Genomic DNA, 16,032 nt, shown 5'->3' with positions numbered 1-16,032 from the left:
ACTATGTTATTTTATTATTTATGTGAAGCACTTTGGGGCATCCTTGTTGTTAAAGTGCTATAAAAATAAAGATGAGTTGAGTTGAGACAGAACAATGGATTTAAGAAAGTCAAGAGGAGTCTTAGACATGCTGTGTCTATTGGTGAACAACAGCTGGTGCAACAGCATAAGCACTGTACCTCACCTGTACACTTCTGCACACCCAACCTGTGTCATCCTTTCTACCTTCCTTGGGAATTTAAATTAATCATAGAAGATTAGAAACTTAGAAAACAACCTCTCCTGAATGTCAGTACATTTACATACGCCCTTATACAAAGCGACTTAAAATGTTTATCTCATTATGCATCATACTATATATATATATATCACTCATCTGGTCATCGACTTCGGGAGGAGAATTTACCCAGAGGAAGCCCACGAAAAACATGCAAACTCCATGCACACAGAGACAGGAATCATGGCTGGCTGGGAATCGAACCCGGACCCTAAAGGTACAAGGCGATAGTGGTAACCACTACACTACCGTGCTGCCTTACAGTATGCTCTCTTATTTTTTTTTTTATTGATAACTTTATCTGTTTTTAGATTATGAGCAATTTGGAGCTTACAGTGAAAAGAAAAAAACTACCTGAGATGTCATGAATAAATGCTGTGATATTGCATAAGCTTATTAAACAAATGCCATGGCGAATGCATACAATAATTAAAGCAAAATGTAACCCTACAAAATATTGAGTATGTGACTTTTTTGGCCAGTCAGTATAAGTTCATTTGATGGAACAGATGATGTCACTTTATACCTCACATGACGTTAACTGTAAAATCTAGATGGACAACTTAGTTCTTTTGTTCTAAGGTATGATGTTAGAGAAGACTGTACAGATTAAACCTGGATTGTGTTTTCTCTTTTACAGAAACTGGCTCCACCAAGTGTTCAAACTTGGTAAATTGGAGTTCCTATAAGATGTGGTGTATGCAGCTTGGATTTCTCACTGGGTTATTTTCTGGGTTATTTTCTAAACAGAACAATGTGCACAGACAAAATGTGGCATCACATATCAGGTATAAATATTTATTAAATAATGCAATGCAGTTTTTAGAATTAATGAACATTCAAAAACCATATTTATAGTTACTCTGGAAAAAGGCTTGCCTTAAACATGTACCCAGGTAAAATAATTTAATTTATAAAATGAAACAATAGAAATTGTCATTAGGCAGTTTTACAGAACGCAATTTTGACTCATTTTAAACCAACAAACCAAAAAGTTAAAAAAAAAAAAAAAAACTGTTGGGTTCTAAAAATGACTTTACTTAGGTCTTAAGCACTGTAGGTTGTTAATACAACACTGGGATTTTACTTTGTATCAAAGGCATCGAAAGATATGTCTTCTAAAAATAGTACCTTGTTATATGTACAAGTACTGTACAAAGTTATTACATAAAAACTTCTTGGTATTACCAGTTTTGAAAATTTACATACACAGGATAAAATTTCTATAGTAGAGATTATTTCCTTGAGTCAGACTTGAATCACTAGCTACTAGTGGCATCAACCGGGCAGAAATTTAATTTTTATTTTTTTTTTTTTTACATTATTTTGGCAATGCCATGTTGGATCACTGCTGATACTAGATTAATTTTGAAAGTTAAACTTATTTTAGTGTAATGATGTTGGACAAATGTAGTCTACATTTTTCTGGAGTGATGTGGAATGAATTTAACGCAGTCAAATCTCAGTCTTGATAACAACAGCACTGAATACTTACCACCGGTCCAGTAATAATCTTGATGCTGATGTTAGTAAATGCACATATACCGATCAATCATAATATTACAAATTAAAGCATCAAGCCCAGTATTGTGTAGGTTCCCCTTGTGCCATCGGTGAAGTTCTGGCCCATCCGCACATGATTGCACAAGACCTCTGGGGGTGTGCTGTCGTGTCTGTAATGAGAATTCCTAGCTCTAGGCAATAGTAGAAGAATAACTTCATGAATGTCAGAAAGACAAAGCAAGAGAGGAGCTACCAGCCCACTGCCACTAACGGGATCCTAGTGAAGACAGTTTCTGGTAACTCTGTGTTCACATCATGCAAGACCTGTTGTTGTCCTTTCACAGCAACACATGGTGAAGAAGGATCTGCAGCATCTTTATCATCCTAGAGGCTTTAAATTGCCCACTAATTTGCTAAGATTACACAATTGAGATTGCTAAATTTTACACAATAACCACTGAGGGTATCCTAATGGGTAACATCACAACCTGATTTGGGAACTGCATCTTGAAGATGGATAGGCTCTGCATAGGGTGATTAGCTGAGCACATCATCTGCATTGAGCTCCCTGACCTGTACTTTGTCTACAGCAAGCAGTGCTAAATCATAGCCAGGAAGATAGTAAAGGGCCTTTGTCACCCCAACATTGGTCATGGTCTCTCTTATGTTGTCAGAACGCTTCTGCTCCATGATGACCAAAACAGAATGACTGAGGAGGAAGGCTGTGAACACAGACAACCCCGAAATCTCATAATTACAAGTTAACTTCTCTCAGGTATTATTTATTGTTTCGCCTTTTATGTCATGTGTTACGCCCTAGTCTAGTATGGCGTTATATTCATACCACATTCCTTAGCGCACACTTTTGACATTTTGAAGGCAGACAAAGCACTTTAGGGAGTGCAGTGTCTCCTCTGTGCGCTCAACAGCTCGGTTCTGCATGTGCACTGTCTCCCCTGCACGCTCTAAGTGTTTTCCGCATGTGCACACAACATTATTTTTCTGTGTGTGCTTGACTCTGCCTGTATGCTCGCTCAACTTTGTCCAGTGCTACAAAATTACCCAATCACAGAATTACACACACACTTCTTCTAATTGTCTGTTTCTTCGCTAATCAGCTGGCACTATCGTTTCTTACAATGTACTGTAAGACTGGATCGGGGTTCTATTTAACCCCGAAAAGAGGACCACCAGTGATGTTATAGCAGCAGAAGGATTGAGACAAAACCATTAACTTGAAAAGCAGTGAGACTATATTGCTGTACAAAAAATATAGACGTGAGCAAAAGATACACAAACAAAAAGGAACACACACTGTGAACCAGCTTCAGGCCAGAGTGGACAAAAGTGGGTACTTTGGACCCAGGCCAAAGTAATAAACCAAATGTATCTGTATTTAAAAACTGAATTGCCTACAAAACAAAACACAAACAAAAATGCAATTCCCTGACTTCCTAAATCAAAAAGAGTGAATAAATTCCATCTCCCAAAATAAAATCACCCCTATTTGTGCACAGATATCCACAGTGTGGTTATATACAGTGGAATTAATAACAACTGCTAACAGCGTGTTAGTTTACCAAACCAAAGGACAAAGGACGAATGAAAGTCAGTTGAAGGCAAAAGTCAAAACCAGGAGTACACAGAACAAGATCAGAATGTCACAGTCACAATCCCAATACAGTGAAACCTTGGACTGCGAGAAACGTGGTCTGTGAGTGTTTTGTAAGACGAGCAATTTTTTAAAAATAAATTAAATCTTGATAAATGAGCAAAGTTTTAAAATACAAGTACTGTCTTAAGTAAATGCTTTATCTCCCGAGCGTCACGTGGTTCAAGATTCAAGAAGATTCAAGAATTTTATTTGTCACATACATGATTGTACAAGTACAACAGGAGTGAAATGCAATGCAGCAAACTCCAGACTGTGCAATTTTTTTTAAAAAGGATGTATATATGTATGTACAAAACAAAAGATAAAAATAGACTAAGTGGACAATTAAATACATTATATACACTATAGTATAAATATAAAATTATAAAGAATTTTGCTGTAGAAAAATAGCCCTTATAGCGTGGTAGCCCTATAGTTCAATATTTTAGCTCATGCTCTGAGTGAGTCCGTTACCAGAAGGCAGCCACTGAAACAGATTGTGATTTGGGTGGTGAATGTCTTTAATGATGCACTTTCCACCTAGAGCACCTTTACACCTTCTGTAGATCAGGCAAATCAGTCCTGGTAATGCGCTTGGGTAATCTAATCTAACCTAAACACTCTCCCTAAGTCCGTTTTGTCATGGGAGCTGCTATTGCCATACCAGATTTTAATATTCCCAGAGACAACAGATTGGATGATCCAGGTGTAGAAGGTTTTCCCCCCGAGATCCTGAACTTTCTTAACTGTCTGAGGTAGTACATGCGCTGTTTAGCTGTCTTCTTCAGTGAAGAGATATAGGGTGACCAGGACAAGTCCTGGTCAAGCTAGTCCTGTCCTCCGAGTGTGTTATGCTTCCCCCAATGGTGCGTAAGTGAGCAGTTATAAAAAATGCGGTCGGCTGGCATCACGTGGTTCAGAGGAAACACATGATGGTCTTCGGCCATCCCCAAGTGGTGGTAGTAGTAGCTTTAATACAGTATGGGAGCCCCCTAGTGACGGGGAGTGTGTGTTAGTGTGTGTGTGTGTGTGTGTGTGTGTGTGAAACTCAAATAAGAGAGGTTACTGTGTAAGACGAGAAGGGGTAGAGGGGAGGATCTTATTCCTCCTCTCCCTTTAGATTAGCTTCACACATAGACACACACACAAACACACAGCGCCTGCGTGCACAAACACACACACACACACACACACACACACACACACGCGTGTGCACACAAACGGAAACACTTATCTGTCTGGATTTATTTTTACTTTTTTCAAAGGTAAATTGCAGGTTAATTTGTTCTTTTAGTTTATATTTTGTATTTATTATTTTTTATGTATTTATTTTTTTTGGGGATGCGGAATGAATAATTTGAGTTTTCATAATTTTTTAGGGGGGAAATCTGCTTTGATTTACGAGTATTTCGATATAGTACAAGCCCACTTCCAGAATGAATTATGATTGCAATCCACTGTAATAGGATTTAAAGGGAAAAAAGAGAGGAAAAATGCTTAAAATTCCACCAAAGGGCATTAATGGGACAGAAGAAGAAGACAGACAGACAAACTGATTAAAGAAGAGTAAAACAAGGACAAAGAGGGAAAGGCACGGATAAAGATAAGAGGCATTGACCTATCATGGGTTTTCTTACTTTAGTGAAACAATATAGAACACAGTCATAGAAGATATAGAAGAGACAAAGAAAATTATAATTTTTATATTTTTTGTTCCAAATCAGTACTTTGTCTTCTTTGTCTTTTGCTGCTGCTATAACTACCAATGGTTGCTGAATTTTTAAACCATAATGCACTTTATGGTTATAATTTCGAAAGAAAATTAATAGGGCATTAACGCTACAACATTTAAGGGAGCACTTAGTGTAAAACAGATATGAGATACAAATGCTGTATGTGGGAAGCTGTTGGGTTCATCAGGTTTGCGGACATTCCTGAACACTGTTTTAAATTTAAGACATCACAAAAGTAATGCAGTCAAACATGCAAATGGATGTTCAGCGTTAAAAAGCTTGAAATAAAAGGTGACATTGTGTGTTTTTTAAATTATTAAAGTAGTTTAAAAAACAAAGTTATCCTGATGTGTTTTAAGTGGACAATATTATGACCTAATTACTTCTATATTTTAGTGTCATACAACATTAGGATTCTTGATGATATAAGGATATAATAATCCTATTCTATAGGATATAATAACTTTGTACTCTACCCCATGGTCATTTTTCACTTATAATGGCTACTAGGAGTGTTAAAACTCGGAAAAAAGCGTCAGCACTGCAACAGTCAAGCCTATTTCTGCGCTGTTAGATAAACATTGTGAAGCGTTAGCGGCTGAATTTAAATCCTTGTTTACTTTATTGGAAGTAAACTAGACCAAATTTAAGCACAAGTAGAGGACCATGGACAGCCCTTACCCTCATTAGAACTCGCTATGGATGACCTGAGCAGGGGCGTAGCAAGATTTTCAAAAGTGTGGGGGATAAATGTGGTTTGTTTGTTAACAATAAAAATGATGAATACAATGACAGAAGGGTACAAAAGGTATTAACATACAAGATATAAAAAGCTTTCAATTTAAATGAGTGATAGTGATATTGGAGTGATACTAAAAACACACTCAGAACACACTCGACACTAGACTTGCTAAAGATTAAGAATCAGAAATGCTTTAATAATCTCGGAGAAATTATTTTGTTACTCCAAATATACAGACAACATTTCATACAAACAACATACTGTATATTAAGAACAAAAATATAAACAACTATGTACATATATAAATGCAACCAACAACAACAACTGACCAAATAATATATGACCAACTATATCTCTCATTTAAAAGAACCAAATTGCTCTTTCTGCTCTCCCTACAAGAGACCAACTGCTTAGCAACCTTTTTTCTGTTTCCCCTGTCCAGCTTGTCTTTATGTACATGGCACACGGCAACACTGTTGAGGCAAGTTTGGGTCAGTGAATATTGATAAGTAATAGAATGAAATAAATGCAATTTTCTTCCATAGTCAACAGATATGCAAACTGACATTATTTCTCACTTTTTTCTCCTCAACAGATGCAATCAAACACAACAGGCAAACAAACAACGCTCAAAATATCAAAATCAATTGCACTGGCAGTAAACCCATAAATACATTGCTTAACATTGTCAATTTGTCCCTCCTCATCAATTTCCTGCCTTCTTCATCACATTTACTTTATGCATCGCATGCCACACACATAACCGAATTTAGCTAAGTTAGCTACTGAACACTATCCCAATTAGCAATTGCCACTAGTCTAAAAAACTAAATATAATACAGAAAACATTCGACATGTCAACAAAACATAAACAGAACATCTTCCCAAACATATATCAAGCTTATTTAAAAACCTCAAAAGCATAAACATTCAAAGAAGCTGGAAAACAGAGATGTAAATAATCATAACAACCATAAGTTCCCGCCTCCTCTGCACGAGCTGACCGATAAATCTAACACACCAAGAGAGGCGGGACTTAAGGCAGAACAGCCAATCATCAGCCAGTGTCATGTTTGAAAGGGAGGGGAGAGGAGAGCTGAAGCGATCGTAGACACAGAGCGGCCAGAGAAACGGAGGAGCGAATGCGAGGGCGTTTGTTCAAAACTGCGGGAAAACTGTAAAAAAAGGGGGGGTGTTGAACCCTCTCACCGGGAAAAGTGTGGGTGTTAAAACCACACTTGCGTGCGACGCCCCTGGACCTGAGCCAGTGTGTAAGGGAGTTGGAAAACATCTGCTCCAGTCTTTGGAAAAACAACTCTTAAGTTAACGTCATAGACCTAGAAGGCCAGAGCAGTAGACAAAATCTGTGTATCCTAGCTCTTCCCGAAGCTACTGAAGGTGGACTCCCTATTGAGTTCGTATAGAGTCTCCTTATAGAGTTCACCGTATACCTGCATCCAAACCTGCTTTAGGACAGAGACCTCGGCCAGTCATTCTCTGTGTACACCGGTACCAGATTAAAGACCTTCTGATTGGGGAGGCACGATGGAGAGGGAAGCTGGAATTAAGTGGTCAGCAGATTAGTATCGTGGAAGACGAAGTTTTAAGCCAGTGAGCCAAGTATAGAGATGTAATGACGGAGTTATACGACGGTGGACTCCGGCCTTCTCTCCTGTATTCAGCACAGCTCCAGATCACTCTCTCTACCGGACAGAAGAAGGGGCTATGCTGGGTAGAAGAGGTGCAGAAATACTGTACCTAGACAGCTTGGCGAAAACAACGTAGTACACTGTATTTTTATTTTTCAATCGACAACTACAATTCTCGGGAAAGTCCTTTTTTTTTATTTTTTTACTTAAAATCCAGCCATGTTTACGTTTTTTTCTGGTAAGAGTACTGTGTTAAACGTGCAGTGGTTATCATTCTTTTTTTGTTATTATTTTCTCTATTTTTAATGACGTGTGAGGTACGTTTGTTTTTTACAGTTTCAATGTGATGTGGGGGGAGGGTCGTTTTGTGTTTTTCTCTTGTTAACAGATTTCAGTATTGGAGTGTTGAAATGTTAAATATATAATATATATAAATATATATTTAATATATATAATTCTTAGTTTATGTAAATTGTGCATCGGAGCTGAAGGTGGTTAGCGGCAGGAACATTTGTTTGGTGAACAATGAAAGGACGGAAAAGCATGCTGCTTTGTTTAGAGTTTGGGGGAGTGGGTCTCCAAAGCCAGTATTATGTTACTGTAGTTCTGTGTGTATCTTTAATATGTTGTTCTGTGTTTTACACCTTTGTTTTAATGGTGACGCTAGGCATTTCAGTATAATTTATGCTTACCTACCCGCATCTTCTGTCAAGGAGAATGAATAGTTCTTTAAACTTTGTGAGCTGGAATGTTAAGGGTTTAAACCATCTGGTCAAGAGAAGGAAGGTGATCTCACACCTTAAATAGCTTAACACCGCAATTGCCTTTTTACAAGAAACGGACATTCCCAGTTCTGATAATTCTTGCTTTATGTCACGTTGAGGTGGGCAGCACTACCACTCTACCATTCAGGCAAAAGCTAGGTGTGTCTCAATTCTAATTAACCCAAACATCTCTTTTGAGCACCATAATGGTATTACTGATATACGTGGTCGTTATATTAGTGTCACAGGGAAATCATTCAATACTAATATAGTGTTAATTATGATGTTTAATTCCTTGAACATTTTTTCTGTTCTACCAGATCTGCGCTCATACTCTCTCATATTAGGGGGAGACTTTAACTGCTGTTCAGATCCATCACTTGAAAGAACATCTCCTGATCATGTACCGCTGAGTAAATCCGCCATGCCACTTTAGTCCTATCTCTGCAGCTTTTGTATCTCATGGCACATCCTTTATCCAAAAAAGGGAGAATACTCCTTTTTCTCACATGTTTATCATGCATTCTTCAGAAGTTATTATTTATTTATAGATAAACAACAGATCCCAATGGTTAATTCTTGTGTTCCCTTTCAAAATCTACACTTGATGCTGTGTGAAAACGCTTGCACGATCGGTTGTTAAAGCATGTGTGTCAAACACAGCAAAAATTTTGGCATATATAACCTCGGTCAGGTGACGTCATTCGATTAGGTGCACCTGGAGGTTATAAATAGGCATGACCTGGAAACATCCTCAGCTCTTTTTGTCTTAAAGGACCGACATTGTGTGTGTGTTTTTTCAAAGCAAAAAAAAAAGAAAAAATAGAAGTAGGTGTAAAAAAATAGATAGGTGTCTTATTACTCACCAGAAAGATGGCAGAGTTAGACACAAGTGCCATCCATTCGTGAAAAAGAATATCTTGCTCAGGGCGATCTCCATGCTTTCTGTTTTCTGTGTTTGGGGGAAGAGCACGCTATCCTTGGGCTTAAGGGAGCATGTGAGCATTGCCATTTCCTCCCTATTAAAGTCTCTCGCGCTTGGCTTGCCGTCTTTAAAATGAAACCGCGAGCTGTGGCGCCTTTTCTTGGCGAAGCCGTAAACACCGCTGACACTAGGGTTCGGGAGGCTAAGCTCTATGAGCAGGCCTTTGAGAGCCTTCTCCTCCGCCATGCTCAGAGGTCGGGACTGGCAGCCACTACAATATAATATAGGAATATAAACTCCTTCCTGGCACCCTCAGGAGGCCGTGGTTCAATCTCCGCCACCACTGGTGTCTCGGGGAGCAGCAAATTGTTAGGTGTTCGGTTCCTTCCTGCCATGTTTCAGGATGCCAAACATCTAAAATGTAAGGATGCAGCCCAGGGCATCCGTATTCTGAATTACATAGACAACTGGTTGATTCTGGCTCAGTCTTAGCAGCTAGCACTTCGACATCGAGGTGTCATCCTAGCTTACTTCAATTCTTAGGATTGAGACTCAACGCCACAGAAAGCGGTTTCTTTCCTGCTCAAGTATGACATACACTCAACAAAAATATAAACGCAACACCTTTGTTTCTGCTCCGATTTTTCATGAGATGGACTTAAAGATCTAAAATTCATTCCAGATACACAATATTACAATTTCTCTCAAACATTGTTCACAAATCAGTCTAAATGTGTGATAGTGAGCACTTCTGCTTTGCTGAGATAATCCATCCCATCTCACAGGTGTGCCACATCAAGATGCTGATCTGACATCATGTGTAGTGCACAGGTGTACCTTATACTGCCCACAATAAAAGGCCACCCTGGAATGTGCAGTTTTGTCTCACAGCAAAATGCTACAGATGCCACAAGCATTGAGGGAGCGTGCAATTGGCATTCTGACAGCAGGAATGTCAACCAGATCTGTTGCTCGTGCATTGAATGTTCATTTCTCCACCATAAGCCGTCTCCAAAGGCGTTTCAGAGAATATGGCAGTACATCCAACCGGCCTCACAACCCCAGACCACGTGTAACCACACCAGCTCAGGACCTCCACATCCAGCAGGTTCACCTCCAAGATCGTCTGAGACCAGCCACTCAGACAGCTGCTGAAACAATTGGTTTGCATAACCAAACAATTTCTGCACAAACTGTCAGAAACCGTCTCAGGGAAGCTCAACTGCATGCTCGTCGTCCTCATCGGGGTCTTGACCTGACTCCAGCTCGTCGCCGTAACAGACTTGAGTGGGCAAATGCTCACATTCGATGGCGTCTGGCACGTTGGAGAGGTGTTCTCTTCACGGATGAATCTCGGTTTACAGGGCAGATGGCAGACAGCGTGTGTGGCGTCGTGTGGGTGAGCGCTTTGCTGATGTCAATGTTGTGGATCGAGTAGCCCATGGTGGTAGTGGGGTTATGGTATGGGCAGGCATCTGTTATGGACGAAGAACACAGGTACATTTTATTGATGGCATTTTGAATGCACAGAGATACCGTGATGAGATCCTGAGGCCCACTGTTGTGCCATACATCCATGAACATCACCTCATATTTCAGCAAGATAATGCACGGCCCCATGTTGCAAGGATCTGTACACAGTTCTTGGAAGCTGAAAATGTCCCAGTTCTTGCATGACCAGCATACTCACCGGACATGTCACCCGTTGAACATGTTTGGGATGTGCTTGACCGGCGTATACGACAGCGTATACCAGTTCCCACTAATATCCAACAACTTCGCACAGCCATTGAAGAGGAGTGGACCAACATTCCACAGACCACAATTGACAATCTGATAAACTCTATGCAAAGAAAATGTGTTGCACTGCATGAGGCAAATGGTGGTCACACCAGATACTGACCGGTTCTGAGTCCTCAGACCCCCAATAAAGCAAATAACTGCACATTTCAGGGTGGCCTTTTATTGTGGGCACCCTGGTACTGTGCACTACTTATGATGTCAGATCAGCATCTTGATGTGGCACACCTGTGAGGTGAGATGGATTATCTCAGCAAAGCAGAAGTGCTCACTATCACACATTTAGACTGATTTGTGAACAATGTTTAAGAGAAATGGTAATATTGTGTATCTGGAATGAACTTTAGATCTTTAAGTCCATCTCATGAAAAATCGGAGCAGAAACAAAGGTGTTGCGTTTATATTTTTGTTGAGTGTATATAATTCATGTTTTCTAATGATGTCGACACATTTTTACGTTTTAAATAAGACATGTTGGCATATTCACGAATCAGGACATTCGCATAGTTAACACTATCAGATAGCCTACTATCAGGAAATTAAATTAATTTCAATACCATTTAAACCGAGGCATTGCCATGTCTTTTACTGTTTTGTCCCTGTTAAAACATTACAAAAACTATATAAGAAACAAATTAAGAATTTTAAAGCACGAATTTGGGCATCTCATTTCATCATTATGAAAATAATATAAAGTACATATACACACATTCATCATGAAATATCTGTTGTAAAACAAAATAAAATTAATGTTTGCTTCAGCATTGGAAACAATATTGTTTTAGGCAAACTAATTATACACAATTCTTCATGTTTATGATTTGGTTGTTGTGTTTATTAAAATTTTATTAGTTAAGCGTTCACTTATAATCGTAAGTTGTTGTGTGACGTCATTCCATAAATGCGTAGTTGCATGATTATTACGCACGGTAAAAGCTGTTAAATTGCGGAAGTTTCAGAGAACACAGGCTTTTGACCGTAATCTAACACAGCCATGACTGGAAGTACAATTCATCAAGATACAGCAAATAAGTTGTTGTAACCATATTAGATTTATGCAAGAAAACTGTAAGAAGTGTTGAGCTTTTGATGTTAAAAATAAACGAAGGAACAAAAGGAATTCACGGATGTCCGAGTTGTGAGTAAACGAGTTCAATAAGAAAGATTGACCTGTGGAATAACATGCCCATACAGGCATGTGTATATTTAAAGCGCATAAACACAATTTTTAATAATTTTTGTATTATTAGTTGTACTTTGTCTTTTTGCAGACACGCGGTGCGTTACAATAATAATAAGAATAATAACAATATTAATACATTCGGAGCACTACTACTAATAATAATAATAATACTGAATGAAGAAAGTGCACTTAAAGAAGTATCATCATTGAAGGAGAGAAGAAAATTAAGAATAAATACATATCAGTATTTACAGTTTGTGCTCGACACGTTTATGAGCTCTTTTGCTTGCTGTCATGGGCGCTTAAGAGAGATAACACATTTTCGGCTTCAGTAGACACAATATTTCAGACTGAAACACGACTGCCCCCTACAGGTAATGAAGAGCATTTTCAAAGCTTGCCGTGCTATCCCTTTTCTCAAAACGAGTGTTTTTAATGGCCAGATCTGTAGCTTAGAGTTTTTAACTCACTCACAGAAAACAAGATTTTCAGTTAAATTTTCTAAGACACTTTTTTGTTTAGAAAGGCCATATGCGAGAAGGTGTGAATGATCATGAATAATGCTGTAACTCACCCCAGAGAAGACAAAGACCCACATAATGATTCAGAACTTAAGATTAAGTTTCAAGAATCTTGAAAATAAATAAAACATGTAAAAACAAACATTTAGGGTAATATTGCAACAGAAACAGTTCAAAATGAAAACTGAAAAAATAGACATTCAGGGACAAAACAGTGCAAGATATAAAAAGCCTTGAAAAAAACAGATATTCAAAGCAAAATGGTGAAAACAGGAACAGAAAAATAACTAAATGGTTGTATGGTTTCATCAGCCAAGCATCTCTGTGCCACTCTTGAAAGCAGTTCCTGTTCGACTAAAGATACAGGGAAACATCACATGCCTGGCATTTCCAACATGTTTTTTGGTGCTTGCCATACACTGCTTTGCAATGCACACACAAACTGCGACCCTAAATAAAAAAAAAATTGTTAGCCTATATTATTCATGTAAATGGATGTGCCATTAATGGGTATGGACACACAATATATACTGAAAGGGCCCCAAAATGTATACACACTTCAACATGAACAATATACACCTTTCTGCTGATGGTCACATGACATCATTAACACTAGTTGGATCTTTAGAGGAAACAATACATATTACACATTGCTGCCATTTGAGTTTTGCTGGGACGTACTGTAGGATGTACAGTAGGTAGGACGTAGATAACAACTGTAAAAGTGTGCATATGTTTTTTGTGCCTTTCTGTATTTGTTGATGGTTAATAGGCTGGACAAATATCTGTTGATGGGCCATAGACCATGTAGTGCGTCTCATACATGTACACCCTAGACATAAGCAAACACCATTTATCGGGCATCTATCGTTTTCAATACATATTTAACACATTTCAAGCAGGTTTGGTCTTCAGGACAGGAATGTAGAAGGACAGATGGTGGTGGACTTTGCAAAGAGCATGGAAATGGCAGTAGTAAATACTTTCTTCCAGAAAAGGCAGGAACATAGGGTGACATATAAGAGTGGAGGCAGAAGCACTCAAGTCGACTACATCTTGTGTCGACGTTGTAACCTGAAAGAGATCAGTGACTGCAAAGTGTTGGTAGGGGAGAGTGTAGCCAGACAACACAGAATGGTGGTGTGTAAAATAACCCTGGTGGTGAGGAAGGCGAAGAGGACAAAGGCAGAGCAGAGGACAAAGTAGTGGAAGCTGAGAAAGGAAGAATGTTGTGAAGTCTTTAGGGAGGAGTTAAGACAGGCTATGGGTGGTCAGGAGGGGCTTTCAGTTGACTGGACAACTACAGCCAATGTGATCAGGGAGACAGGTAGGAGGGTACTTGGTGTATCATCAGGTAAGGGGAAAGTGGACAAGGAGACTTGGCGGTGGAATGAGGAAGTCCAGGAGTGTATACAGGGAAAGAGGCTAGCTAAGAAGAAGTGGGACACTGAGAGGACTGAAGAGAGTAGACAGGAGTATAGGGAGATGCAGAGTAAGGTGAAGGTAGAGGTGGCAAAGGCCAAACAAAGAGCATATGAGGACTTGTATGCTAGGCTAGACAGTAAGGAGGGAGAGGTGGATCTGTACAGGTTGGCAAGGCAGATAGATAGAGATGGGAAGGATGGGCAGCAGGTAAGAGTGATTAAAGATAGAGATGGAAATGTACTGACAGATGCCAGGAGGGTGATGGGAAGATGGAAGGAGTACTTTAAGGAGTTGATGAATGAGGAAAACGAAAGAGAACAAAGAGTAGAAGAGGGGACTGTTGTGGAACAGGAAGTAGCAAATATTAGTAGAAGTGAGGTGAGAAGGGCGTTAAAGAGGATGAAGAGTGGAAAGGCTGTTGGTCCCGATGACATACCTGTGAAGGTATGGAAGTGCTTAGGAGAGGTGGCAGTAGAGTTTCTGACAAGTTTGTTTAACAAGATCTTGGAGAGTGAGAGGATTCCAGAGAAATGGAGGAGAAGTGTATTGGTGCCAATTTTTAAGAACAAAGGAGATGTGCAAAGCTGTGGCAATTATAGAGGTATAAAGCTAATGAGCCAGACAATGAAGCTGTGGGAAAGAGTAGTGGAAGCTAGGTTAAGGGCAGAGGTGAGCATTTGTAAGCAGCAATATGGTTTTATGCCTAGAAAGAGTACATCAGATGCAGTATTTGCTTTGAGGATGCTGGCCGAGAAGTACAGAGAAGGTAACAGGGAGTTGCATTGTGTCTTTTTAGATTTAGAGAAAGCATATGACAGGGTGCCAAGAGAGGAGCTGTGGTATTGTATGAGAAGGTCTGGAGTGGCAGAGAAGTATGTTAGAGTGGTGCAGGACATGTATGAGAGCTGTAAGACAGTGGTAAGATGTGCTGTAGGTGTGACAGAAAAGTTCAAGGTGGAGGTGGGTCTGCATCAAGGATCGGCTCTAAGCCCCTTTTTGTTTGCTTTGGTGATGGACAGGATGACAGATGAGGTAAGACAGGAGTCCCCATGGACTATGATGTTTGCAGATGACATTGTGCTCTGTAGCGAGAGCAGGGAACAGGTGGAGGAAAATTTGGAGAGGTGGAGGTATGCTGTGGAAAGCAGAGGAATGAAGGTTAGCCACAGCAAGACGGAATACATGTGTGTGAATGAGAGGGACCCAGGGGGATCGGTGAGGCTACAGGGAGCAGAGGTAAAGAAGGTGCAGGATTTTAAGTACTTAGGGCCAACGGTCCAGAGCAACGGAGAGTGTTCAAAGGAGGTGAAGAGGCGGGTACAGGCAGGTTGGAATGGGTGGAGAAAAGTGTCAGGTGTGTTGTGCGATAAAAGAGTATCAGCGAGAATGAAAGGAAAGGTGTACAGGACAGTGGTGAGACCAGCAATGCTCTACGGCTTAGAGACGGTGGCACTGAAGAAAAGACAGGAGGCAGAGTTGAAGGTAGCAGAGCTGAATCAAAAATCAAATTCAAATTAAAATTTTATTTGTCACATACATAGTCATACACAGTACGATATGCAGTGAAATGCTTATACGACCGCCGGTGACCTTAAAAAGAAAATAAAAAAACTTTATATAAGCAATAAATATTAATAAAAGAAATAAAATACAAAGGAAAATAAATGTAACTAGTAAAATTAACAACTGTACAAATAATGGCATGTAAAAATATCACAAAAATAGAATATAGGAATATGGGGGGGAAATATATATATAATTTTTTTTTTAATGTTTTAAAGTGGCATTAAAATGTCTTAAAGTGTCAAAGTGGCAAAGTGTCATGTGCAATGGCAGGTAAACATGTATTGTACACT

This window comes from Clarias gariepinus, chromosome 8 (genome assembly GCF_024256425.1).
Source record: "Clarias gariepinus isolate MV-2021 ecotype Netherlands chromosome 8, CGAR_prim_01v2, whole genome shotgun sequence".
NCBI classification, from domain to species: Eukaryota; Metazoa; Chordata; class Actinopteri; order Siluriformes; family Clariidae; genus Clarias; species Clarias gariepinus.
Note: the sequence above shows the minus strand (reverse complement) of the source record.